The 26328-nt window shown below is 48.3% G+C and overlaps 1 pseudogene across 1 annotated transcript in view; it reads right to left on the bottom strand.

The window, feature by feature from the left end:
* The window catches only part of LOC132661716 (guanine nucleotide-binding protein G(I)/G(S)/G(O) subunit gamma-10 pseudogene), a 108806-nt pseudogene that overhangs the window by 43897 nt on the left and 38581 nt on the right, over window positions 1-26328 (bottom strand). The window contains exons 2-3 of the transcript XR_013554637.2: window positions 18714-18888; window positions 5544-5667 (exon numbers count right to left, since the gene is read on the bottom strand). The product of XR_013554637.2 is annotated as a guanine nucleotide-binding protein G(I)/G(S)/G(O) subunit gamma-10 pseudogene (transcript). The remainder of the gene's footprint in view (window positions 1-5543; window positions 5668-18713; window positions 18889-26328) is intronic.

Raw genomic sequence — 26328 nt, 5'->3', positions numbered from 1 at the left:
TCTTCAGAATTGCATAAGTGTGCTTTGATATCAGGTAGAAAGAGGAGATAACACAGGAGGGGAAACTGTGAGTTTCCAAATGGCAGCAGTATCTTCCGGAAGCACCTAGAGTTGGCCCAGTACCAGGAAGCCTTTTTGGGTGGGAAATGTGAACCCCCCCCAGGGATCAGGCTGGATGGGCTGAAAGTGTGGAGGGGGGCCCACTGAATTGGACAATACAAAAGAAATAACAGTAATTTGAGAGTTGGGGCTGGCAGCTGGAGGAAAGAGAGGAACTACCAAGTAGAACATTGAATGCATATCCGTGTGAAGGAAGGGCTGGGAGGAGGATTCCTCAGGGCAGGGAAATCTTAGAGGGTGTAACATTCTGTTTGAGGCATTTGCTATATTGTCACATGAGGTCATCTCCCTCTCTACCCTCTACTAGGTGACCAAAGCAGCATATTCCAACGTCAAAGAAAGATGGTAAACAGGAGAGCTGAACCAGTGTGGCTCCCACAACACCCCCAGAAATCCTCAGAGCTGCCGGGAGCAGCCACCATGCCTGGTATAACCAGCAGGGGCACAGCAGGAGACAGATGGCATGCTCAATGTGGATAACGGGAGACAGTGGAAGAAAAGGATTATTTACAAAGGTGTGGGCAGGGTGTGGATGTGTGGACACCCCAAGGGCTGGTAACAGCCCAGTGCTATTACCTCCACTAGGCCGGAGGGGAACCAGAGAGAACCGGCCGTGGGCTGCCTGCTAAGAGCTGTGACCTTCTGTTGAGGGCACAGCCAGGCCTCAGTGACCCCACAGGGGAGGAGCAGGGGGAATGAAATTATGGGCTGAACTGTGGCTTCTCTAAACCACGTTGAAGCCCTAACCCCCAGTATCTCACAACGTGACTGTATTTGGGGATAGGGCCTTTACAGAGGTGATTAAGTTCAGACAGAACTGAAATTTAAATACACAAAGAGATACCAGGGGTGTGCACTGTATAGGGCAGAGCAGGCTGGGGAAGGTGGATGGCAGACAGACAGCGGGAACCCACATATTTGGGAGGGGGGTTAAGCCAATTTAATGTATCATAAGAATGTGCAACTGAGGCTTCTGATGCCAGGTTTACAAGTAGGACACAGGATGGTGGGGTGAAAACAGGCTAGCACTTGGACGAAGATTGGAAAAAGAAGGAAAAATAACAATGTTTGGCATTTATGTACCTGACTTTTTCCTTTCAAGTTTTCTTTCTTGATATGGTCAGGTTGTTTTTAGACTGACAAGAGATAATCCAGAGGCAGACTTTTCAGAAGAAATGGCTTCATCTAGCTTGGGGAATAGCTGTAGGGGGAGTGGGAGGAAGGGTGGAGGGGCAGAAATGTGGTGGCTGAAGGCAGGCAGCCCCCTTGAAATATTTTAAAAGCCACCAGAAGAAAGGTGTCCAGGTCTCTTGTGTGCGTCAGCCCCTTGCTTTCTTATGACAGATCATTCCCCCAGCCCCTGAGATGGACTCCAACTCAACATGGGTCACACTCAGAGCACAGCTCAGAGGGGGCAAAAGCATTTAGGGGAGCTGCCCTGAATGCCCCTAACCCCTTGCTTTCTGCCCCAGAGTCCTGGGGAGCTGCCATTTATTCTTTACTAAGTGTTCTCATTTGAGGTCCCCGAGCAACACTCCTGACTGGGTGAGACAGGCCAGACAACGTCAAAGAAAGATGGTAAACAGGAGAGCTGAACCAGTATGGAGTGTCTACTCACAAGTTCAACCTGGGCCTTACAGAGCCCCATAGGAGGGATTAACTGTGGGTAAGAGCAGGGACAGTCCATGTAGAATCTCCCTAGTCCTCCATGGGGTTGTTTGACTTGATCACTTGACCTCTAGTATATTAAGCAGAGGCCTACTTGGTTAGGGTGCATTAGTCAAATATGGGACACAGACTGGGAGTCTTCTCCAGCAGAAATGGACTCCTCCTTGACCACTGCCTGGCCCTCCAGCATCTCTGAAAGGGACAAGCATCTCAATGGCCCTAGCTGTCTGGCTTGGAGGTGTGTGTAGTAGTGGTAGGGGGTGGATGTAGTTTTTAATCTTCCTCCCCTGATGAGACAACTGACCATCCTACATTAGTCAGCTCCTCCCCCAGACAAAGGGCTGAGGTGAGAGACTCCCAGATGGGATAGCTCTTCCAGGATCCTTTATTAGAAAGCCGGAGTTCCCCAGCAGGCATTATGACATTTTCAGTCCTCAACTTGCTTTCATTCAGGGAGCACAAGACCTTCTGAAGCAAAACTAGACAATGGGTGCTTAATAATTCACTAGCGTTGCATATAAAATATCTCATTATTCCAATTAATAGCACATACTGATGCAAGGCACCCATAACACATTTATTGCACAGGCACTTTCTAAGATCATTTTATGCCTGCCTGAGAAAACGCACCTGCCCTAATGAGCTCTATCCAGCAAAATGGCCTGAACGATGTTGGGTCAAAGTGGTTGTTATTTGAACCCACTTTAGGGATGTGTTTGCATCTGAGGGGGTAACTTGTTTTCTAAAAAATTAAGAGAGAATTACACCACTGGGACCAAGCAGCCCAGCTCTGGACCCTATAACTTGGGGAAGAGAACATACTTCTCCTACCTATTTTTCAGTGAAGCACAAAGTGTAGGGACACTTAATTGCCATTAATAGAAAACCCAACTCAAAATGGCTGGGAGCTAGATGATTGCCATCCCAAAATGGCTGGGAGCAGTTGCAGGCACAACATCCAGGAGTGTTAATGACCATCTCCTCCCTGGAGTAGGAGATGAGAAACCTTCCCCTGAAGCACCCCCAACAGACTTATATCTCATTGGCCAGGATCAGGTCACATGTCCATGCCTAAGCCAGTCACCAGCAAAAGGAATGAGACCATGATTGGCTTGAGCCAATCAGGAACCACCTTCTGAAGCTAAGCATGATTCCCATCTGAAGCAGGGAGCTGGGGAGGGGGGCAGTTTTTTTGTTTTGTTTTGTAGTCTTTTAATTTTTTTTTTTCTTGAGAGAGAGAGAGACAGAGAGAGACAGAGACAGAGAAAGAGCATGAGAGGGGGAGGGGCAGAGAGAGAGGGAGACACAGAATCCAAAGCAGGTCCAGGCTCTGAGCTGTCAGCACAGAGACGGAAGCGGGGCTCAAACACCTGAGCCAAAGTGGGACGCTTAAGGGACTAAGCTACCCAAGAGCCCCGGAGGGGAGGATGTTTGAATTAAATCAGGTTTGTTAGTGAGGGAGAAGCTACACTCCAGCTGAGATGGCCAACCCCAAGAGCTGGCATATGGCAGAGACCAAATGCATACATCCGTTTCCGTTTAAGTGGCTTGCCAGAGGGCTCAGGGCTCTAAGTGGCAGAGCTGGAACTCAAACTCACAAAGAGGCAAGAGTGCATGCAGAAGATACGCTGGGCTTGTTCAGGTGTCTGCCAGGCCAGCCCCCATAAAGAAGGGCCCTCCTTCTCTGGGGAACTGGCTATTTTGTCATCCCGAAGGTGAGGGCCACTGCAATAGCTTTCTGGGGCAGGGGACCCTCCCCTCCATGATGTGAAACCACAAGTCCCACCTCTGCCAACATCCAGCCGGCCCAGCTATCACACCACAGCTGTGTTTTTCCACCTCTCCTGCACAAAATAACTGCAAAAAGTCTGACGGTTTTTCCTCCGTCCACATTTGATTTATGGCTACAATTACAAGCTTTCCTTCACTCTGTCTGCATGCCAACAGATACCTTTTGCAAGTCAGCAGTGCTGCCATCCCAGCTCCTCTCTGGAGTCCCCAGCATGAGTACTGCAGGGGACCCTTCCCTCCGCATTCTGAGATACCAGGCCCTTCCAACACACCCCCTCTTGCCACCCCTGCCCATAATTGTCTGGGTGCCAGCTGCCTGGAGTGTATCAGAGTCAGGTGAGAAGCTGAATGATCTCTTTCAACAGAGACTCTGAAAGATAGGAGAGGCTACTCTCTCCACCCAGCATCTACCTGGGATGTCTCAGGAGGCCCTGTCTGCAGCCAAGGCGGGGGGGATGGGTGCCTACCTCCCCAATAAGATCTTTACCATATGGTTCAGAGGGTTCCCATCCCTAAGAACAGACAAACCTCTGGGCCAGCCTCACTCCTGCCCTCTTTTGCTGCCCCTTCCTGAAATAACCACTCTGAAGTCAGGGTCACTAGATTTGAATCCTGACTCTACTTCTTGAACAAGTTACCTGCCTGTGTCCCAGGTTCCTTCTGTAAAATGGGGATAATGATAGGACTTACCTCATAGAGCTATACTTGGATTAAATAGGATCAGTTTTAAATCCTTAGCTTCATGTATGACATATAAGTGTTCTCTAAATGTCATTTCTCATTATGCCACTATTTATGCTTATTTTCTAACCTAGAGTAATTGTTTATTACCTCTGAGCATCTAACGCCACCAGGCACAATCCAGGTTGTCCCCACATGGCATCAGTGATTCTCACAACCACCCGGGGAAGACAATGCTCCTGTCTTGCAAATGAGAACAACCCAGGCCCAACGAGCTAGGACCAGCTCTCACAGCCAGGAAGTGAGAGAACAGAGGCTGCAGCCCAGATCCAGCAGAGCCCAGAGTTGCTATTTTTCTACTATGCCAACTGCCTTGCAATTACATTTTATCTGAGTAATATACATCTATATTGGGGGGAGGGGTAGTTTAGAGAAATTGGAGAAATCTGAGATGTGGAAAAGAACATCACTGAATTAGGACACAAAACCACAGTTTCAGAGGTCACCAGGCATCCTGGACCGCCTCTAAGAAAAGAAGGCAGGCACTGCAGAACCTTGTGCCCTCCTTGTGTCTGTGCCTATTGCTGTCTGCTACCTGATTCTCCATAGTGAGCCCAGAAAAGTTGGCAAAAAGAGAATGGCCTCCAGGATCACCACATGGAAGCAGTCTGAAGGAAAAAAAAAAAAAAGCCAGGCATGTTAGGGCAGGGAGGTACAGGTGTGGCCCTTGGCCCAAAGAGGAAAAAGTTCTCCTTCTCCCTTCCCATTGCCCTCCTAAGCTAAATCAAGGATGTCGTTTGGGCAAATGTGCTAGTGGGTGGGGTCCCTGTGCTTGTTTAAAAAACTTGGTACACTTTCAGGCCAAGCCAGAACAGTGCTGAGCTGGGGGCTCAGTCCGGAGAGGAAAGGCCCATGGATGGCTCTCCCTTAAAACAGATGTGCCCTCACTCCTCATTTGTGGCAAGTAGCCCTAGACAGCTCTTTTCCTTCATCCTCTTCTTCCCTCGGCCCCACCTGCTCCATTCAGACAAGGTGAGAGTGAATCTGTTCTAGGAAGGCCACCTGGGCCACATGGGCCACACAGGCCACACAGGCCCACACGCCAGGGCCCCCACTGCTTCTGTGCTGGCCTCTGTTCACCTGAGACTTGGGTGTGGCATTAGGGGGTAAAGGGCCTTGGGTCCAGGGCTCTGAGGGCTGGGAAGAAGGTCATTTGGTGTGGCTGCCCAGGTTTGGGGTCAAAGCTCCAGTCAGCAACAAGGCATCCTATTACTTTGCTTTACCTTTTTCTCTGAGGGGCTGGGAGGCTGGGAAAGATTTGAGTACTTCTGAGTCCTCTGATCTAATATCCATCTCATGGCCATCTCAGCCTCTCCATGACATCTAGAGTGGGTAGTGGTAGCTATACTGCAAAAAGAAAAAAAAGAGAAAAGGGAGGTCGGCTGTGTCCTTGAGCCTCTGGAGATAAAAAGCCTCTGTCTTTGGCCCTTGGGAGTTTGCAGCTGAAAAGCCCATGCACTTCTTGACATGTGGTCCCCATCCCCAACAGCATTTAACTTAGCAGTAGGGAGACAAGGCCAAGGAGGCTGGAGACAGATGACCAGGATCGGGGAGCTGAGCAATGGAGAGGTGGAGAGAGAGAGTGTGTCTTGTGTCCTGTGGAGCTAAAAAGCACCTGGACTTAGATCAGACCCTTTCCTGTCCTAGAACACCAGCTCTCGCGACAACAGGGTGACTCTGACAAAGCACCTGGGGTGTCACACTGAAGACCAGAGCATGACTTCAGACCTTCGGTCTTTATGGTAAGGATGTGATTGCCAAGGCCAATGTCCAGCTGGCCTGTGGGAATGGGGATGCAGATTTGGAAGCAAAGGCTAGACCTGCAGTGATGGGTGCCTACATGAAGGTGGGGTGGACAGGGCTCTGGAGAGAGGAGGGGAGGCCTCGGGGAACACAGTGTTCTCAGGAAACAGCAGTTCCTGTTGTTAAACCCCGGCTCCTCGCCTCCAACAAACTTCCTGATTCTGAACCGCATGACCTCAGTGCTGGCCCCTTCCCTGTGCAGACCATGAGGGGGACTTGCCTCTGTGAAGACCTGTTGGCACTGGGCTGCAGGATGCCCACCCTGACTCCCTGGGGGGCAGACACTATGTTTCCTTTGCGCAGATTCGTGGGAGGGGAGGGACAGAGGCCAAGCCCCGGGCTACTCCTCAGAGGGGCTGGCTTGCTTTTCAAGTGGCACAGTTCCCCAGACTGGGATCACAGGGACCTGTCTTCTTATCCCACCTGAGTCACTCACTACCTGGATGTGCTAGAGAAGGGTGTGTATTTCTTGGGACCTCAGTTTCCTTGCATGTAAACAAGAATGTTGGATCTCAGGACCCCTTTCAACTTCAAGGTTCCAGAATTTCACTTTGGAACCAGTTGGTGCCACATTAATACTTGTTGCTATTCCTACATTGGTTTACATTTGGGTGTCCTATAAACTCCCATGGTAGGAAAGGGCAGCTTTTCTCCCTTGGCAAGTCAGATCTTCCTGGAGAAAGGCCTGTGCTTTCCTAATGGGGGCTGACTCTCCTTCTGCCTCTGAATTAAATTCAACTCAATAAACATTTCCTGAGCCATGCCATGTGCCTAGCTTTGTGCTGGGCATTACTGACCTCAAGGAACTTCCCTCCAGGAATTCTTAGTCTAGTAGGGGAGACAGACAAAAAAAACCTCACTGAGATAAGGATCAGAGAGTAAGTCAGGGAGGAAAACAATTTCCTGGGTCAGGGAGGTCAGGGAAAGTTTCACGGAGGAGATAGTTCCTAAACTGGGTTTTGAAGGATGGATAGGAGTTCCAACAGGCAAACCAAAGCACATAAATCAAAAGCAGGTCTGTCTCCAGGACATGGCTTCTGCCCACTGACTGGGGCTCACTTTTATTTGCTTGTATATGAAATGGGGCCTGCATTTGCTGTCAGTTTAACCCTGTCCCCCACTCCCAGCCCCTCCCTTCCTCTCCCACAACCCCATCTCACCGCTGTCCTTGGGCCCATGCCCTGCCCAACCCTCAGACTCCCACAACCCATGTGCCCGGCTGGCCTCCTGTGCCAGGAGCCCCCACAGCACCCAGCCTGAGTGTGGCAGCATCTGCCATGAGCTAAAGACTTGCTGGCTCCAGGGGAAATGCTCCAGGAGATCAGTTCATGTTGGGGCTGGAACAGGCCTGAGAGAGTCGAACTGTCAGGCTCAGAATCCAACTGCCCCCTCCTGCCCTGTGACTTCCGGCAAGTCCTGCCCCCTCTCTGTGCCTGTCTTCCCATCTGTATAATGGCAGCGCTGTAATGAGGACTTCCAGCTGCAAGGTACGGAGAGCAGAGCTGAGCGCTGGGTAACAGTGGGTGGCTATTATTATCATTGGACGCATTAGTGCTTCCTTATGATGCCTGGGCATGCAGTCCTGCCCTTGGGGCCCACCAGGGGGTCTGTGCAGGGGTGAAGACCATTCCCCTTCCCAGCAGATGCAAAGCCAGCCTTCCCTACTCACCCCCCCCAGGGCACATCCCATGCTGACTGGATGAGATAAGGTAGGGGACGGTTTTGGGGGCACAGGCACCACTCTGAGGAAGAGTCAAATAGCTCTTTGCTATAAACATACAGTTCTAGGGATGGGGGTGGGGTGCCCAAGCCTGGCCCTTGTGTCTGGTCCACTGCCCTGTCCCTGGAACCTGGTGTCTGTTCCCCAGGCTAACCCCTCTCCCCGCCCCAGCCCTACCTTCTCCATTGCCAGCCACATCAGCAGCCCCTCAGAGGTTTGTAAGCCTACTTCTGGGTAGAGGGGCAGGGACACCCCTGGGCTGAGGCTGAGGAGGCTGGCCTTCTGCCCTGGGCCAGGCCACCATGTTCTCCATTGTCTTCCCTTCTGCGCTCCCTGTTCACTACAAGTTCAGTCTCCCACCATGGGGTTCATCGGTCAATATATAGGATTTCTATCCCCAATATCCTAACTTTGTTCCATCCCTTCCCACCCCTGGACACAATACTGAGCTGCTTCCATCAAACTTTGCCCCAGGAGGTGCTGTGCCCTATTTCTCTTTGCCAATTCTCTGGGCTCCTATCCGTCCCTACTCTGCCCACCCTCCTTCACCACAGGGGTCTGCCACCTTTCCTTTATTCCTCACTCGCGCTGTGGCTCCTGTTTTCTCCCCAGATGCTGGCCCTGAAGGAGACTATGTGTTCCCAGAGTATTGGCCCTGGGTGACCATGTCTAAGGGAGGGAGAGGTCCAGTCTTTAGACCACTCCTGGGGTCTTGACATCAAACCAAGGTGCCTGTACATAGGCCCTGGTTTTTGAATTATCTATAATTAATGTTGTTTTTTGTTATTTAGCACTTTCTCATCAAAGGGCTCACTTCTTACCTGACACTACCTGGCAGTTAGATGAGGCTGGTTCTCCTTCCAAATCTGCTGTCTCAGGCTGCTCCCTCTGATCTCATCCTCCTTCTGTCTAGATCAGTAGGTCTGAAGATAGATTGTCCTTCAAGGCTAACCTCGGATCTCGCCCCCTCTAGGAAGACTTCCCTAATTCCTGCCATGGTGTTGCCACCCTTCTCAGAATTCCTGGGGCAAATAGAATCTGTACCGGAAATCTGTTGTAAGCCATGTCCTCTGATTGTGGGTAGAAGTCACTGGGACTGTCCTCAGGGACAGCTCTGGCTCTCTCTCCTTCTGGACACTTGGGAGGGGTGTACATCTCCACCCACCTGAATCCAGGTGGGGTCATGTGACTTGCTATGTGAGTGGAAATGACAGGTGTCACTTCCAGCAAGATAGTTTTAAACTCAGTATGTGCTTTTCCATGACAATTGTCAAAGTTCCCAATAATGGCTGCTTGAGTCCCTGTCTGACAAAAGACTGAGCCCCTACAGACCTGTGATGACGTGTAATTGCGGGCAAAAAATAAACCTTTGTTGTTTTAAGCCACTGAGATTTTTAGAGCTATTTGTTACTGGAGCATAACCTAGCCCATCTTAACCAGTATATTGTGTGAACGGCCAAGATGTCCCACATGACCATTCTGAGATACAGAATAGGTTCATGGTTCCTTATAATTTTCATTCAAATTATAAAAACTTTTGATCCTTAAATCTGCTGGTGGCTGTGCTCACCAAAGCCACTGGCTGGTCAGTGGGTCCTCCAAGATACATAGGGGACGCTCTCCAAAGTCACTGTAGGCCATGGGCTTCATGCCAGGCTGGACGTGAACACCTGGTTCTGAAATCCTTTCTCCACACGGACATCAGTCGAGGGCACACTCATCCCTCTTGGTCCAGTGGGCAAGCCCACTACTTTGGTCCCCTGTCTGTACAATGACTTCTATCTCAGAGATACCTTGGTCCTTCTGTGCTACTGGGTCTGGGTCCCAGGACTATCTGGTACACACCCTGATCTGTTTCAGTAACTTAAACCCTCAGAGAAAAGGGTTCAAGAGCAGATCTTCACTCTCCTGAAAGGCCCACAGGCTTAGTGTGCAAATTTAGCCACTGCCGCCCTGCCGCCACAGCCACCACCACTTCATTAAGCAGCTGCCAAGCCCCTTATCTCTATGACCGTGGGAGAAGGTGACACAGCTCCATGTGCCCACAGGGCTCCACTTGGGCCCAGATGGATCAAAATACCCAGACACACCCTCTCCCAGAATGGTGGGTGGCTACTGACCTTACATGTGGGCATCCGGCTGCCCAGAACTGTGCAAGCCTGCTCTCGGATGCAGCAATGTCGTTTCTAAACGGAAACTTGTCCCCCAAATTGGCAGTCTTCCCCCGCACCTCCACCCCAGGGTAAGAATTTAAAGCCCCCCTCCCCACGGCACTCCACATGTGACTCTTGGCTCCTGGCTGCGCAGCCAGCCTGTGGCACGTCCCCATCACCCTTGAACATCACAGGGCCCGCAGTGAATGTGGGATAGACACTGGTGGTGGAGAAGGAAACTGACCCCCTGGAGCCATGCTCTCAGGCACAGCTGAAGGGACTCAGGCCACCAGCAAGGACCAGAACATCCTCTCCCGCAGTCTCCAGATGGGAGCCGGCACCAGGTGAGGGTGAGGCAGAGGGGCAAAGGGGGCTGGGCCAGGGCCAGCGATGCCACTGTGCCCAAGATAGTGGTAGGACATGGCCCCAACAGTCCAGGACTCTCTGTGGCCTTTCCTTTTAACTGGAAATGTCTGCCCCCAGCCCATCTCCCCACCGCCACCACCGGGATATTCCTCCTCACCCTCCCAACACTCCAACCTCACTTTGCACAACCAGCAGATTCCTGAAAAGATGCCAGGAAATTGGGTTTTGGGAAATCATACCCTGCTCTGAATGCCCAGTGGGGAATGATGTGTTGAAATACATCTTCTGTAAATCCTTTCATAAAGTGACACCCCCACCGCCACTCCCACAGCACAGATCAGGTGAGCTCCCCTAGGGTGCTCCTCCTCTACCTCCTAAATTAATGAGCTATTCCCCACCAGCCTCACCTGGAATGGAGGTGGAGGCCAGGCTGGGGGGATCCTCTATCTCAGAGAACAGAAAGGACAAATAATGAGCCGTTTGCCCTTTGCCGGCAGGACCTCAGGCCCCGCAGCGCTGTGAGTCACTGGTGATGAGTCACCGCGCATTGTTTGTGCTGATGATCCAGGGAGGAAGCAGTCACACTGCAGAAGTTGACTTTTCTCCTCTTGCTCTGGGATGTGAGGTTACGTGTGTGCGTGCCTGTGTGTACGTGTTTGCTTGGACCCCCCTGAGTGCACGTGGGACAGGCACGTACCTGGAAAATTACGATTTCCCAACACATTTCGGATAAGAATGTCCTTCAATCACAAGCTGGTGTCTTAAAGCTAAAGCTAACAGGGCTATCAACTCTATAGGCATCAGCCTCTGGGACTGTCCCTCCATGGCACAGGGGGCATGTGGGCCCTGTTCCCTCAGCACTGCACCCACCTGGAACTGCCCTCTGCCCACCACATGTCAAACTTGTCCGTAAAGCATGCCCCCTGCCCCTGCCCCCTGACGCAATTCACAAGGCCAGGAGTGGATGCAGGACTCGGGAAATGGGAATTGGAACGAAGATTGCAACTTCGGTCCAACTGTCCCCCTTACCAGAAGCCTAGTTGGGGTGGTGGGTGGCTGTTTTCCCCACACTGTGGGCTGGAAAGCAGAGAAAGTGGCTGCTGGAGAGTAGGAAGCAGATGCCCAGAGGAGCCGAGAAGGGAGAGGTCTTCTAAAACACACAGCCCTTCGGTGCCTCTGCCCCACACATGCTGTTCCCCTGGTCCAAGGCCCGGCCCCCACCCACATGGTGCCCTCACCCTATAAGACCAGCTCAGGGGTCACCTCCTCAGTGAGGCCTCTCCCAAGCCCCCCAAGCAGGGCACCCCTTCTTGCTCTGGGGCACCCCTTTTCTTCCTGCTAGTCATTTTGACACCACCCCCACCCCAACTATGCTCCTTAAGGGCAAGAACTGTGGCTCCTTTATCTTTGTACACCTAGCTCAGTGCGTTGAACATAATAGGTGCTCCATAAATACTCTGAGATCGATGTCCCTAGGCCAGTGTTGACCTTGACTCTCTTGGATCCCACAAATAAGTGACAAGAGCAGGTTTAACCTTGGTGTCTTCTGGCTCTAGGAAGCCTGAGTTCTTCTTGGCTTACAGGGTTGAGAGCAGCCAGTCTCCTTCAGTTGCCTCCCCCCACTCTACCCTGGGGAAACCGAGGCAGGAAGGCATCTGTTGTCTGCTCCAGGGAGCATTCTGAAGAACAGGAATGCTGCAAGCAGATGGGCTTGTCTCTGAATTGGTTGTGACAAGGTTGGCTACCAACAGCTAGTGCCCCTAGGAGCTGCCTTCAGGGAACTCCGTTTAAGGAATCAAGGGTGTCTTAAACCGAGGATAAGGGCCTTAGAAATCTCTTCCAACATTTTCTACACAAATGTAGGTAGCTACACATTTTTACAAATATGAAATCAAACTGTACATCCACTCTTCTGTAACCTGTTATTTTCACTCAGCAATAAATATATTGCAAACATTTTTGTCATGCTAATAAACCTGGATCTAAAACTTCATTTGTTGTTGGTAGTGTTTCCATCGTAAGGACACGTCAGGGTTAGATGTATACGTGCTGCTGTTGGACATTTAGCTTATCAGTCATTTTTACATTGAAAACAACACGATGAATGAATACCATTGTACACGCATCTTGACTGATAATCTCCATCAGATCAGTTACTCACAATAGCATTGATGCACTAAAGGGTAGGCATTAGGGGTTTTTTTTTCAGTTTTTTGTTGCATAACAACCAACTGCTGTCCAAGAGAAGATTGTACCAGTGAAAATTTCCCTTTCCAGCAGTCTTTAAGAGCAATATTCCCTCACACCTTACCACTCCCACGTTTCTGCAAATGGTTTTCAAAGCGTCAATCAGCCATAAGAAATCAATTTTTCCCTTCTCTGCTTAAAATATGCTTCACAGCAATCAGTCACAAGAAATAAACTCTTCCCTTCCCTGCTTAAAGTATAGCTTCACAGGAGAAAATCCAAAGTCACAAGAGAGGGCGTGACACCCACTGAACAGCCTCTACCATGTACCAGGCATGAGACACGTTCACTCTCATTCAATCCCACAAAGTAGATACTATTGTTCCCGTTTGACAAATGAGCAAGTGAGGGTTCAGAGAAGTTGAGAGACTTGCCTGAAATCACATAGCCAGGATGTGGCCAGAATCAGGCTCTGACCCCAGGTCTGAGGACAGGGTCCATGACCTCCATCCTCATGGCTCCTGGAGACATACAACGTGGCCCTAACGCATACTTTCCAACCTCATCCTCTCCTTGCCCTGGTCAAGTCCCCCTGCTTTGGCCACACTAGTCCCCTCCAAAGGGTGTATACCCTCTGTTAGCATGGGCACAGCAAGATGGTGGAATCAGGGACGATTTTTTTATTGCTTAACTATACTTTCTACCACAGCAATATTTTACTCATTTAACAAAGAAACAAAGTTTTTTAATTAAAAAAAAAAAACTCATTGTCAAGATTCTCTCTCTAAGAAAAGAGTCCCCTCCAATGTCCCCAAACACACACGTGTACATGCATACACATGCACACATGCTCACATGCTGTGACAACTTGGGGTTAGTGGGCTACAGGCTGTTGGTGGGAGGGAGTAGAGCATCTCAGAAGCATCCTGTGACTTTCCAAGGTGAGGCTGGGGGTCATGCCCACCCACAGTCAAGTCTCCCACAACAGGACAATGGCCTTTGAGGACATCCCAGAGCTACCGCTGGCCTCTCTCTCCTCCAGAGACCTGACCTCCCCCGACTCAGGCCAGCTGTCTCTGGCACAGACCCTCAACCAGCCAGGCCCTGGGGAAACAGCTGGACCCAAATGACTCCAGCGGCTGCAGCTAAATGGCCAGGCCTTCCAAAATAAGCAAAGGGAAGCTGAGGGAGCCAAGACTGCCAGCATCAACGAGGGAGTCAGCTGAGGGCAGCAAGTGAGGGACAGGGCCTGGGAACATGTTGCTCAGGGGGAGCCAGGAAAGCTGCATGGGCCTGGTCTAAGAAAAGGGTAGAAACAGGGACTTCCCCACTCTACCCACATCCACACATGTAAACTAGAACACAGTCCTTCTGGAACTCTTGCAATATATTTAAGGTTTATAGAGTAAATGCATTATATACTGGATGGATGGATGGATGGATGGATGGTTGGCTGGGTGGCTAAACACAGCAATGAATGCATACATCTGGTGGATAATGAGTAAATATGTCTGCTTCCTTTGGAGGCCAGTAATACCAAGGTGAATCAAGAATCATAAAGATGTTCATACTCCTCTAGTCCTTAATCCCATTCTTGAGAATTGGTTATAAGGAAATAATTCAGAGGAAAACAACTGCTCTAACCCCCAAAGGTTGCAGCAGCATTGCTTCTAATAGAGCAAACCAGAATGGCTCAAGCAAGCAGTGACCCAGGCTAGTGAGTAAATTATGGAAAAATATTATATTATGCAGTTATTCAAATGAAAATAACTGAATAACAATGTAAGGGAACCATATTTCTGAAATAGTATTAAGAAGTAAAAATGTGTATATTTGCAGAGCCATGTTTTAAGTCAGGAGGAAAGGTATTTTGGTGGATAGAACAGCACAGGCTGGGACATTAGATCCGTATTCCAGTACACTTGCATCTCAGGCCCATCATTTAACCTCTTCTGCCCCACTTTCCATATCCCTGCAGTGGGAACAATGAGCAAACGTCTCCTGGCTGGGAGGACTGCATTAGCTTTTACATGTGCGGGTACTTTGTAAACTGTAAAGCTCATCACATGCTAGTCAAAATTATGCATCTGTGTTGAGATTAGAAGGAAAACAAAATAAATATAGTGGTGGAGTTAGAACTGGAGGAAATGCAAACTGAAACAAAAATAATACAATATTTCATCCATATCAAATTTCACCAAACAAAAAGTACACATAGAATATCCTCAACACCTGACGCGATTAAACCTGAACCCTGTCTTTGTTGCTCACCTTGATAAGGCAGAGCTGGGCTGGGGACAAGGCAAGAGGAATTGTGGGAGGGGCATCTGGAGATGGAGGGCTCTACAGTCCCTTGCTCCCTGGATAAGGACAGAAAAATCCAGAATCCAGATTCACTGGGCATGGGGTACCTTCGTGCGCCGGCGGTTCTGTGGATAGCAGCCCTTGGTCTGGACTGTGAGCTCAGAGAGAACAGGGCTTCCTGGAAGGTACAGGGGATGGCCCTACAATCCCCCAACAGTAGCAGCCCCAGACCCAACTTACAGCTGTTTGAAATTCAGTTCAAGGGATTTATTTGGCTGCTGCTGCAGGTAAAATTGTGTTTGTTCAAGAATAGGTCCTGCGGGGGCGCCTGGGTGGCGCAGTCGGTTAAGCGTCCGACTTCAGCCAGGTCACGATCTCGCGGTCCGTGAGTTCGAGCCCCGCGTCAGGCTCTGGGCTGATGGCTCGGAGCCTGGAGCCTGTTTCCGATTCTGTGTCTCCCTCTCTCTCTGCCCCTCCCCCGTTCATGCTCTGTCTCTCTCTGTCCCAAAAATAAATAAAAAATGTTGAAAAAAAAAAATTAAAAAAAAAAAAAAAAGAATAGGTCCTGCGGGAGCCGGGTGGGCGGGGACAATGGAACCCAAAGCAGCAGGCAGGTGGCTCAAAAGAACCCCCACGCAGTGGGCTCCAGGTTTTCATATTTGTGATCCCCAAGAAGTAAATGCAGTCACCTCCTTTTACAGACAAGGAAGCAGAAGCTACTCCAAACTTCTTCGATGCTGGCCCACTGGGCACAGTCTGGGGGAAGCAAGGATCAGCGGTGGGAGGAACAGTTCTCCAGGGACCCAGGTCCCGGCTGAGTCACTGGGCCCGGGGGTCCACTTTGCAGCCTCTGTTACTCACTGCCGGAGACTATGACTTAATTCCCTGTGGGCGATGCCACCAGGCACACGAGGAGATGGGAGATGACTGTGACACAGAAGCTAAAAGCCTCAATTACCCTTCATGACAGGAACATAGGACATTTTTATGAAGAGAGAAATTTTTGCCTCGTAAATCTCAGCCTGAGCTGCTGGTGACCATGGTTACATCCAGAGGCACAACCAGAGGCAGTCTCATCAAGGCGGGGGATCACCCCAGCCTCTCACCTGCTCATTAAGCCCCAGGACAGTGCTCTGGGGGAGCACTTAGGGGTCAGCCAGGATTAGGCCAGGGCAGGCATCAGGAAGGGCCAGAGTTCAGGTACATTTCTGGCTCCCAGCCTTGGCTTCTGGCGGGAAAGAGAGGGGGCGCTTTAAAAGGTCCTGCCACCGGGGTCCACCCTCAGAGATTCTGATGTAATTGGTCTGGGGGGGGGGGGGGGGAGCCTGGGCATTGGGAGCTTTAAAAGCCCTCTAGGTGATTCTGATGTACAGCCAAGGTTGAGAGCCAAATAGACCTTGCGCTGCCCTGCCAATCAATGAATCCAAGGGGAAGCTTTCAGCAAGTGCAAGCTGGTGGGAGGAACCAGAAATAGAACACAGTTTCTGCCCAGGCTCATTTACATGAAGCCATAGGGGCTGACCCTCCACCCAACAAGCAGCAGATAGCCTGGGAGGAGGGCCCCATGCGGGGTATGTATGGTACCTTGGGGCTGAACATGTTCTGGGGCTCCCACCAATGCACACCACCAATGCCCTTCCATGCTGTCATCACACACGCATACGTCCTCTCGGGCCTGCTGTCTTGCCCCTCTGCCCTTCACTAAGTGTCCTAGTACAGCAGACCCAGCTGCCCAAGGATCCCCTCTCCTTCTCCTTATGAACATTTGCTGGCCGCATCAGGCACGTAACAAGCACCAGGACTGCCGGGCAGCGGGCTAAGAAGAAGCGGGGACACAGGAGTCAACAAGGCTCCCTCAAGGACACAGAAGTCCTGATCACTTAACAAGTGGAATCCAAGCATCTGACGAACTGCCTCAGGAGGGTGCGAGAAGAGGTTGATGAGAGCCTCTAGCAACTCCCATTCTTCCAACAAAATTACAGGCAGCTTCCATACCTTTCCATGTACTCTTGAGTATTAATAAATAATCCCATACTCTGTAATAAAAAGCCTAGTTCAATCAAATATCAAAACCCCAAACTCCCACCCATTTTTAAACAGCTATCCTCTCCTCTGCCAGTCAGCTCAGCCTTGAGGCGGCTCAAGGTTCTTAGGTGTGCCTGGCATTCAACACCTCTCGGGGAAGATTCCAGGCTCAGAGAGACCCCCCATGGCTGGGGGTCCTGGGACTTGACAATGTCTCCTAAAATGACAGAACAGCATAAGCCCGTTCTATATTTGGCTACTTACACAATATTCAAATTTCTGTGGGTTGTTGATGTTGCTTGTTTTCAAATAAGGGCATTTAAGGATATGAATTTTCATCAGAGTACATCTCATTAACATTTATTGCTGTCCCTAGCCTTCGATACTGATAAAAGTAATATATGCTTATTGGACAACAACTCATACAACTCAGAAAAGCATTCATTAATTCACTCAACAAATATTTACCCAGTGCCTTCTGTGTACCTGACATGGTTCTTGGCACTAAAGATACATCACGAAATACATTAGACACAGACCCTGCGCTCAGAGAGCCTACAGTTCATCATGGCGTCAGATAGAAACTAATAATTATGATGTCACGTGATGCAGAAAGATTAAAAAAAAAACCCAAGCCTACCCACCATCCCAAAGCCCAGAGAATTCCATGGTTCCCATTTTAGTCCATGACTTTCTGCTATCAGCATTATTATTATACATAGCATTACATTGTGAATATTTCCCCTTACCAATGGGTATTTTTCAGCCAAATGATTTTAGTATTTCAAAATGTGAATGAATCACAAAGATCTTAGTCATAGAATCTTTAAAGCTGAAAGAGTCCTTAACAGGCTCCTATTCTGTGGGTGTGTGAAAGGGGTATAAAAATCAGGAAATGGTAGGAATGATGAATTGTAGAGGTACAGCCTTCCTGATGGCATGCACCTTGTGGGAAGGGAAGGAGGGAAGGGAAGTTAAAACCCTGTGTTGGCTAGACATATCTGTTTAAGAGTCAACTCCAACCCTCCATGTGAAAAGCCACTCTCCCCCTTCCCGCCCCCGCACTGACAGATAAGGGTCCGGAGACCCAGACGACTTGTGTGCCCAGGTGGCCCATGGGTGACGCGATCAGGACGGCTGATCGTGACCATCACACCGCACCAGCTCCAGAAACCAGTGGCCAGGTCTTCTCGCCTCCCTCTGGATTTCTGAAGCATGTGAGTAATTGCTTCTACCTTTTCAGCAAAACCCAAGGTTGAGGGAATCAACTTTCAAAGCTAACTTTCCCCCCTTTTAAGGGAAGACATTGTACTCCTTGGAGCTGCAAGGCTGGCCCTTTTAACACCTTCTTAATTCAAAGGCTGAATTTGGCTCGAACCCCCTTCTCTCAACTGCAGCCAACCTGCTGCCGAATTTCAAGTTGATTTAAACTTTGGAAAAGTCTGGTGCGTGTCTTTAGTTGGAAGAGGTTTTTTTTTTTTCCTTCCTTTTAATCAGCTCATAAGTCAATAAGCAGCGTGGGCAATAAAGTTCATACTTGGAGAAACCAAAGACTAAATTACCATCTGCATTCACACCCAGGGTAGATGGTCTCAGCTTTCAAGAATTTAGTGTTTGTCTTGGAGAAAACTGAGAGCCTAAATGCAGCCAAGGGAAAGAGAAAGAAATACCACTTCAGCCCTGAGCTCTGCTTCCCCTGCACACACAGGAAGGATGGTAACGGAAGCATGATAGTCAGGAACCACAGACGGGGGAGACATCTGTGCAGTCTGCTAGTTTGAAGGTTCTGAGGCGATCTCGCATTGCCCTCCACATGTTTGTGCAAGTGAACTCACCAGGGCATCTGCTGATGGCACCCTCTGTGATTGCTAGGTCATCATTTCCAAGTGATCCCCTTGAGGGTGTTTAAGTTTTCCAACCAAACTTCAAGCTTTGGGCAGGAACCTTGTGGGGCTTGGGGGTTTGGGTTGTTTCAATACCAGCCACCCGGAGCTCTTCACACTGGCTCTGCTGTGATGAGAAGGGGAAGATAAAAAAAGATGTCAAAAGTTGTGTTTCCTGCCTCACTGACAGGCCACATAACATGGAGCAAGTCACTTAGCTTCTGTGAGTCTCAGTTTCCCCATCTGAAAAATGGGGATAGTAGTGTCTGCCCTGTGAGGTTATGCCACATTCAATACAGCTTGTTGGGCCGCCTGGGTGGCTCAGTTGATTAAGTGTCCGACTGCGGCTAAAGTCATGATCTCAAGGTTTGTGATTTCAAACCCTGCGTCAGGCCCTGTCCTGATAGCTCGGAGCCTGAAGCCTACTTCTGATTCTGTGTCTCCCTCTCTCTCTGCCCCTCCCCTGCTTGTGCTCTCTCTCTCCCTCTCAAAAATAAATAAACATTTAAAAATATTTAAATACAGTTTGTTAAACTGTGGAAGGTTATATAAAGTTAGTTAATATCTTTACTGTTAAATGCTAATTATCCACATGGAGACTTCAATTGTATCACGAAGAACATTCATCTCATTTCATTCTCTTCTCCACAAGATCCCAAAGAGAAAACATTATAGGAAACTTCTGAAGCAAAAGAATAAACCACAAATTGATAGAACCTAGCACTGAGCTAGAGGTTTCTCACAAAGACCCATTTATTCCACCACGAGGCTATGAGGTGAGAAATATCATTGTCCCCTTTCAGGTGGGCAGAGGCTCAGAATGATTTTCAGCGATAGCCTTCCTCAAGGTCACCCTTGAGGTCACCCAGCTAAGAAGAAGTCACATTGGTATGCTGGTAAACTCTTTGAAGGGGAAAAAAAAGAAGGCTTGACTTGCAGGGCTTTTGCCAATCGCTATGGTGTAAATACTGTCACCACAACTAATTTCACACTAACCAGTACTAGCCAGTTTCAGCACACTACTTGACCACTAGCATCTGGAAGTTTCAGTTTCATCTCCCAGTTTCAGGTAAGGATCATTTCCTGAACCGGAGACTGACCTGCCACCCATAAGCAGAAAATTCCGGGGACCAGGGAGGAACCGGGACTGGCTGAGTCACCTAGGGCTCCACCCCCACACCCACCCAACCAGATCCTGTGGGGCAGCACCTGAAAACATGTGTTCTGCACACAGACCTGTTATGTGCACTGGAGTTTGGGTACCACCCAGCCCTCAGCTGCCAAGAAGGTTATCAGGCCAGTCACCCCAAAGGCCCCCTCCCACGCCCGTCTCCCACACACAGCAGGAGCCCAGGTATCTGAGGAGAGAGAAGACAGCTTCCCCAGTGACCCATACTAAGATTCTGGTCTCGGTGTCCACGTGGGGGCTGGATCATGGTGGTGAACTCGTAGCTCTGTCTTTATAATTATCTGTTTTCACCACATCTAGGATTCCACTTGATTACAAGCCTCACCATTATTTCATTTACCACCAAGAAAAAAAAAGTGTTGCCAAATTATTTTAAAATATGAAAAAGTACATTTTAGAATCAGTGAAATATCTATGCAGTGTATGTACATTCACATACACATTTGACTTCACAACAGTTCATTAAATAGTCTGCCCTTTGGGGCGCCTGGGTGGCTCAGTAGGTTAAACATCCAACTCTTGATTCCCGCTCAGGTCATGATCTCATGGTTCATGAGTTTGAGCTTCAAGTCGGGCTCTATGCTGACAGTGCAGAGCCGGCTTGGGATTCTCTCTTTCTCTCTCTCTCTGCCCCTCCCCCATTCACACAGGCATGCTCCCTTTCTCTCTCTCAAAAAAAGTCTGTTCTTTGAGGGAAAGGCTGGGTCTCACTCATCTTTATTTTGTCCTCTGTGATCCATCAGGCTTGGTTGAATAAATGCCTACCAGCATATCATTATACACAATTTCTTGATCACTTATCAATAAATGCCCCAGGCTCTGCACCAAGCACAGTACCTTTAATCTCAGCAACAATCCTATGAAATAGGCACCAGATTCTTGCCACTTTACATAGGAGATCAATGAGACTCTGGGAGGCCACATAACTCGTAACAATCCCACCTGCAAATGAAACCCCAGGTCTGAGACTCCTGACCCCATTCACAATACCAGCTCCTCAAAGATGTTCAAAAATGTTCACTGAACTGAACTGCAGAGTGCTTCCACCTTAGTCTTTTGCTCAAGGCTGGACAATAAACCAGATTGATTTCTCGTTGGTGCTTAGGTTGTAGAAGGACGAATACCATTTTTAAAAGCAAAGTTTTCAGGGGCGCCTGGGTGGCGCAGTCGGTTAAGCGTCCGACTTCATCCAGGTCACGATCTCGCAGTCTGTGAGTTCGAGCCCCGCGTCAGGCTCTGAGCTGATGGCTCGGAGCCTGGAGCCTGTTTCTGATTCTGTGTCTCCCTCTCTCTCTGCCCCTCCCCCGTTCATGCTCTGTCTCTCTCTGTCCCAAAAATAAATAAAAAACGTTGAAAAAAAAAATTAAAAAAAAAAAAAAATAAAAGCAAAGTTTTCTCACTTCTGTTGGGGTTTCAGCTTTCTTAGACTTTGTGAAGAGAAACAGGCGGGCGGATTTTCTGAGCTTTGGTAACGTCTGGAGGGCTTGCTGGAATCAGACCTTTAGGTTGTAAACTCCAGGGCGCAGGCACTGAGAAAGTTCTCCCCCACCAAATCTCCCTTGGGATTTGGTTCTTGCAATCTACCCTGTTTTCCAAACCCAGGTTGTGTCCCATCAGTTCCCATGCCTCTCCACCCCCACCCCCACACTGCTACAACCTGGGGGTGGCCTTGCCTCCCTGCAGAGCCATCCTAATGAGTGTGGGAAAATCCCTGTGCTCTTCCACTCAGCTGCAACCAGGTGGGGATTTTTCAGAAGGCATTTGTATTAGGAGAAGAAAGCACAATAGCACAGAAGACGAAAAAGCTTAGATTGCTTCACCAAGGTGTAGACACACACTGCTTTGGCTGGCTCAGAGTTTACTGGGTCCACAGCATCACCACTGCCCTTCCTCTTTCCGGACATCACTTCCATTGTTTGTGGCTAGCTTACTAATGCCTTTCTCCAAAGTAGTTCAGTCCAGGTGGGTTTTATTCTTTTCAGGTCCTTAATTTCCTTTTTTTTCTTTTTTAAAGATTTTATTTTTAAGTAATCTCTACACCCAACGTGGGGCTTCAACCCCCAACCCCAAGATCAAGAGTCACACGATCTGCATACTGAGCCAGCCAGGCACTCCTCAAGCTCTTATTTCTTTTGAACGGTTTTGTTGTTGTTTTTAGTGTGTGCAGGTGTGTTTTTGTCATCGTTATATGCGAGCGTGGGGTGTTCTGTGGGGGTTTTCTGGTGGCCATTTGACACAGGGAGATTTGAGGAGGAGCCAGCCCATCTTTCTGCCCATGTGAAGGATCCTGTGCAAGGGAGGGATGGTCCCCTCCAATTAAAGAGACCATGTGATTCAGCTCTGCCACTCTGGAATACATGGAAGCATTTGATATCAGTCAGCCTGCCTCTTGAATCTGAAGATTAAAAGGCTGTTGTTCTACCATGAAGCAAACAAAGTGGCCGACTCCATGCAGAAGCTCTCCATGTTCCCGCCAATTTTCAGTGACCCAAACACGATCTACAATAAAGTCTCACCAAACCTGATTTGTCTACTAAGAGCATGGGCAATACGTTTGGGAGCTAGCTTAAGGTCTACTTCTACTAGCCTCATTCATTATATGTTTCTTAGTGTTTTTATGTTAAAAATTGTATCACAGCACTATGACAGAGCAGTTTGTACACAGAACTTTTCGTCTAGACCATCATTCTTAACTGCACCCCAACTTCTGATTTCATGTTTGTGAGTTGCCTTTGGGCTCCATCCGCATACAGATTTTAGCTTTATTGCAAATCACAGTCTGTTGTAACTTAAAATTTCCAGGGGGACTGAACAGCCCAGTGAGCATTACTGCTCACACCAGCACTGCTTCTCTGCTGCTGCCCTAAACCTTTCCATTCCACCAAAGACCCAGCCACTCTTCCCCTCCATTCTCAGTATGTGGTCACACACCTATGACAGGGACAGTGTATCCGTGTAAGTGAAGTGTAGCATTAGGTCTGACACATAGTAGGTGCTCCATAAATGCTGGGAGGAATATGAATTTCCCATGCAGACCAGTCAGATAATTTTTCTATGTGACCTTGGATGGTCTACCTAACTACCCATGCTCTTCCACAGCCTCCCTACTGGAGGAACAAAATAATGCAGCACTAATTCTGTCTGGGAAATCCATGGGGGTGGGAGGTAGCGGGAAGGGGAGTGAGCCTGAATTTTCCAGGCCGGAAACCTAACTGAGTCTTAAAAAAAAAAAAAAAGCATCCCCTGGATGGGATACTAAGGGCAGGGAAAGGACAGTCTGTGGAACACTGCTGCCATCTAGTGGTTTACATGCAAATGACAAATTTTATGCTAAGAGACCAGAGGCATTCAATAGGGTAATAAAAATCTCAGAATCTTCAAATATTGGCATTTAAAGAATCAGCACAGGCAGAGAGTCAACAAATGCTGATCAAGTCAACAAATGCTCCTTCTGGGCCCAGCCCCTGCTGTGCACTGGAGTGGGGCTGGCGGTCCAGGGGACTAGAGAAGACAGACTGGTCCACCAAGCACAGGACCCCGCTGAAACAATATCCTGCAGAAAACAAGCAGACTCTGGTGGAGGGCAGGGGACTGGAATCTCACTTTATATACATCTATTTGGCTTGTGTTTTTAAAAATAGTTCTTACTTAGGGGCGCCTGGGTGGCTCAGTCAGTTGAGCGTCTGACTTCCGCTCAGGTCATGATCTCACAGCTTGTGGGTTCGGGCCCCAGGTAGGGCTCTATGCTGACAGCTCAGAGCCTGGAGCCTGCTTCAGATTCCTGTCTCCCTCTCTCTCTCTGCCCCTTCCCCGCTCATGCTCTGTCTCTCTCTCTCAAGAATAAATAAACATTAAAATAAATAAATAAATAAATAAATAAATAAATAAATAAATAAAAATACTTCTTACTTCAGTAGTTATAATGAATTTATTGCATATTACTGACCATATACTCCCTAGGGCAATGATTCTTAACCTCTGACCCTTCTTAGATACACTTCAGAAGATCCATGAACTTGAGTGGGAAAAAATTACATCTTTATTTTCCTGAATCTTGAAATGAAATTTAGCATTTTTTCAAGTATGAATCAAGCAACAAACTGTGAGGGTTATTAGCAGAACCTGTGACTTCATTATTCATAGAAATTATAAAATATTTTCTTATCATAGTACAATTGTTGCAGAGATCTCAAATTATTTATTCATCACTACTTTGAAATTATGGTGATTATTAAACCTGCTGCTAGATCTTAATATTAATTAGATAGCATATAATATTAAATCACTCACCTTTTAAAATATGTTGGTATGTGTATTTCAATATAATTGGCTACCAGCATGGGCACTGGCAAAACCCTTTGAAGAAAGTCCAGGGACACCTGGCTTAGCACCCTTGTCCCTTCAGACATGGTCACCTTATTCCCATCTCACGCCCCAAAGAGCGTACAGAACTTAGCTATGGAGACCAAAGCCTGCACTCTGGGGACACCGATAGCCCTATTTACTGCATTCTGATTCTCTAACATCCATGAAGTTCAAGGCCTCTCCCTTAGATCTCAGTTTGGACACCTAACGGATCTCTTCTCTCAGACTCACCAACTATGACCACACCTCCCCTCACTCTACTGTCTTTGGCTGTAGCCACAGCCAGGGACAAAGGCACTCAGCTTCCTTCAGTCCTCCAGCCTCCACGAAGGCCAGCCCCGCCTACCCCACCCCCACTAGGGCACAAGGACCTCTTCAACCTCTCTCTCCCCTCTCTGGGCAGCAGGGCCTTTTAGCCTTGGCAGACATGACCTGCACGTCCTTCCCCAGCCACCCAGTGGGAAGGCAATTAGAAATTCATGAACAGAAAATGCCCGGTGCAATGTTTCCTCTCAACTCTGGCAGAGTGAAGCAAATTCTCTGAAAGCTCCTGAAAGAAGACTATAATTGTGAGCACTGCCAGCACAGCCCTGGAGCTGAGACACGAAGCAACAGGCCTGTTCCAACACTGTCCCAGGGGTCCCAAGTTTAAAATCGCCACTGGGGTGTTGAGAAGACAATACTTTGTCTTTCAATAGTCTTTCAATACTATGTTTTTAAGCTTTTATCTTGAGATAATTGTAGACAATTCACATGCAGTTGTAAAAAAATATGAGAGAACTTGTGCACCCTTGACCCAGTTCCCCCCAATGGTAGCATCTTCCCAACCCATATCACAATATCCTAACCAGTATATCAACACTGATTTAGTCAAGATACAGATCATTTCACCACAAGGATGTCTCATGTTGCCGTTTTATAGCTATGCCCACTTCTCTCCTGCCCCCATCCCCTCCTTAATCCATTTCTATGGTTTTGTCACTTCAGGAATCCTTCACTCAGCATAATTCTCTGCAGAGTCATCCAGGTAGTTGCTCATTATCAATACTTTGTTCTTTAGATGGCGGGGTGGTATGCTATGGCATGAAGTACCACAGCTTGTTTAACTATTTACCTGTTGAAGGATATCTGCATTGTTTCTGATTTGGGGCTATTATAAATAAAGCTGCTATAAACATCCGGGTGCAGGGTTTTGTGCAAACACAAATGCCTAGGAATGCAACTGCTGAGTCATATGGTAGTTACATGCTTCTTTTTTTAAGAAGCCACCAAACTGTTTTCCAGGGTGGCTGTACCATTTCACAGTTTACCAGTTCGAGCAAAGTATAGAAAACTTGCTTTTCTTTATATTATTCTATCCTCCTTCATTTGCAATACAATTGTGTTATATTTCTTCTGCATACATTCCAAACCATATCTGTGTTGTTTTTTTGCTTCAACAATTAAGCATAATTACAAAATTTGAGAAAGAAAGTCTATTGTATTCACCTATTTTTTTGTTTTCCATGGTCTGCCTTCCTGATATTCTAAGTTTCCTTCTTTTACTGAGTCGTTTCTGTTTTAAAAACTTCCTTCAGCCATTCTTTTAGGGCAGGTACACTGGTGACAAATCCTCTTTGTTTTCCTTTGTCCAAGAATTATCTTTTCTCTTCATTCTTTTTTTTTTTTTAATTTACTTATTTTGAGAGAGAGAGAGAGAGAGTGTGTGTGTGCTCTCAATTTGGGGAGAGCCAGAGAGGGAGAAACAGAATCCCAAGCAGGCTCCAATGCAGGGCTCAATCCCCCCAACCATAAGATCATGACCCGAGGCGAAATCTGGACTCATCAGAGCCACCTAAGCACCCCCCCCCCCCCTTTCATTCTTAAAGGATATTTTCTTAAGATCTAGAATGCTCGATTGAGCGTTCTTTCCTTTCAGTACTTGAAAATTATTGGAGGGGTGCCTAGGTGGCTCAGTTGGTTAAGCATCCAGCTTGGGCTCAGGTCATGATCTCATGGTTTGTGACCTCAAGC

Source organism: Panthera onca, chromosome A3 (genome assembly GCF_046562875.1).
Source record: "Panthera onca isolate mPanOnc1 chromosome A3, mPanOnc1 haplotype 2, whole genome shotgun sequence".
Classification (NCBI taxonomy): Eukaryota; Metazoa; Chordata; class Mammalia; order Carnivora; family Felidae; genus Panthera; species Panthera onca.
Note: the sequence above shows the minus strand (reverse complement) of the source record. Positions and strands in the feature narration are given on the sequence as shown.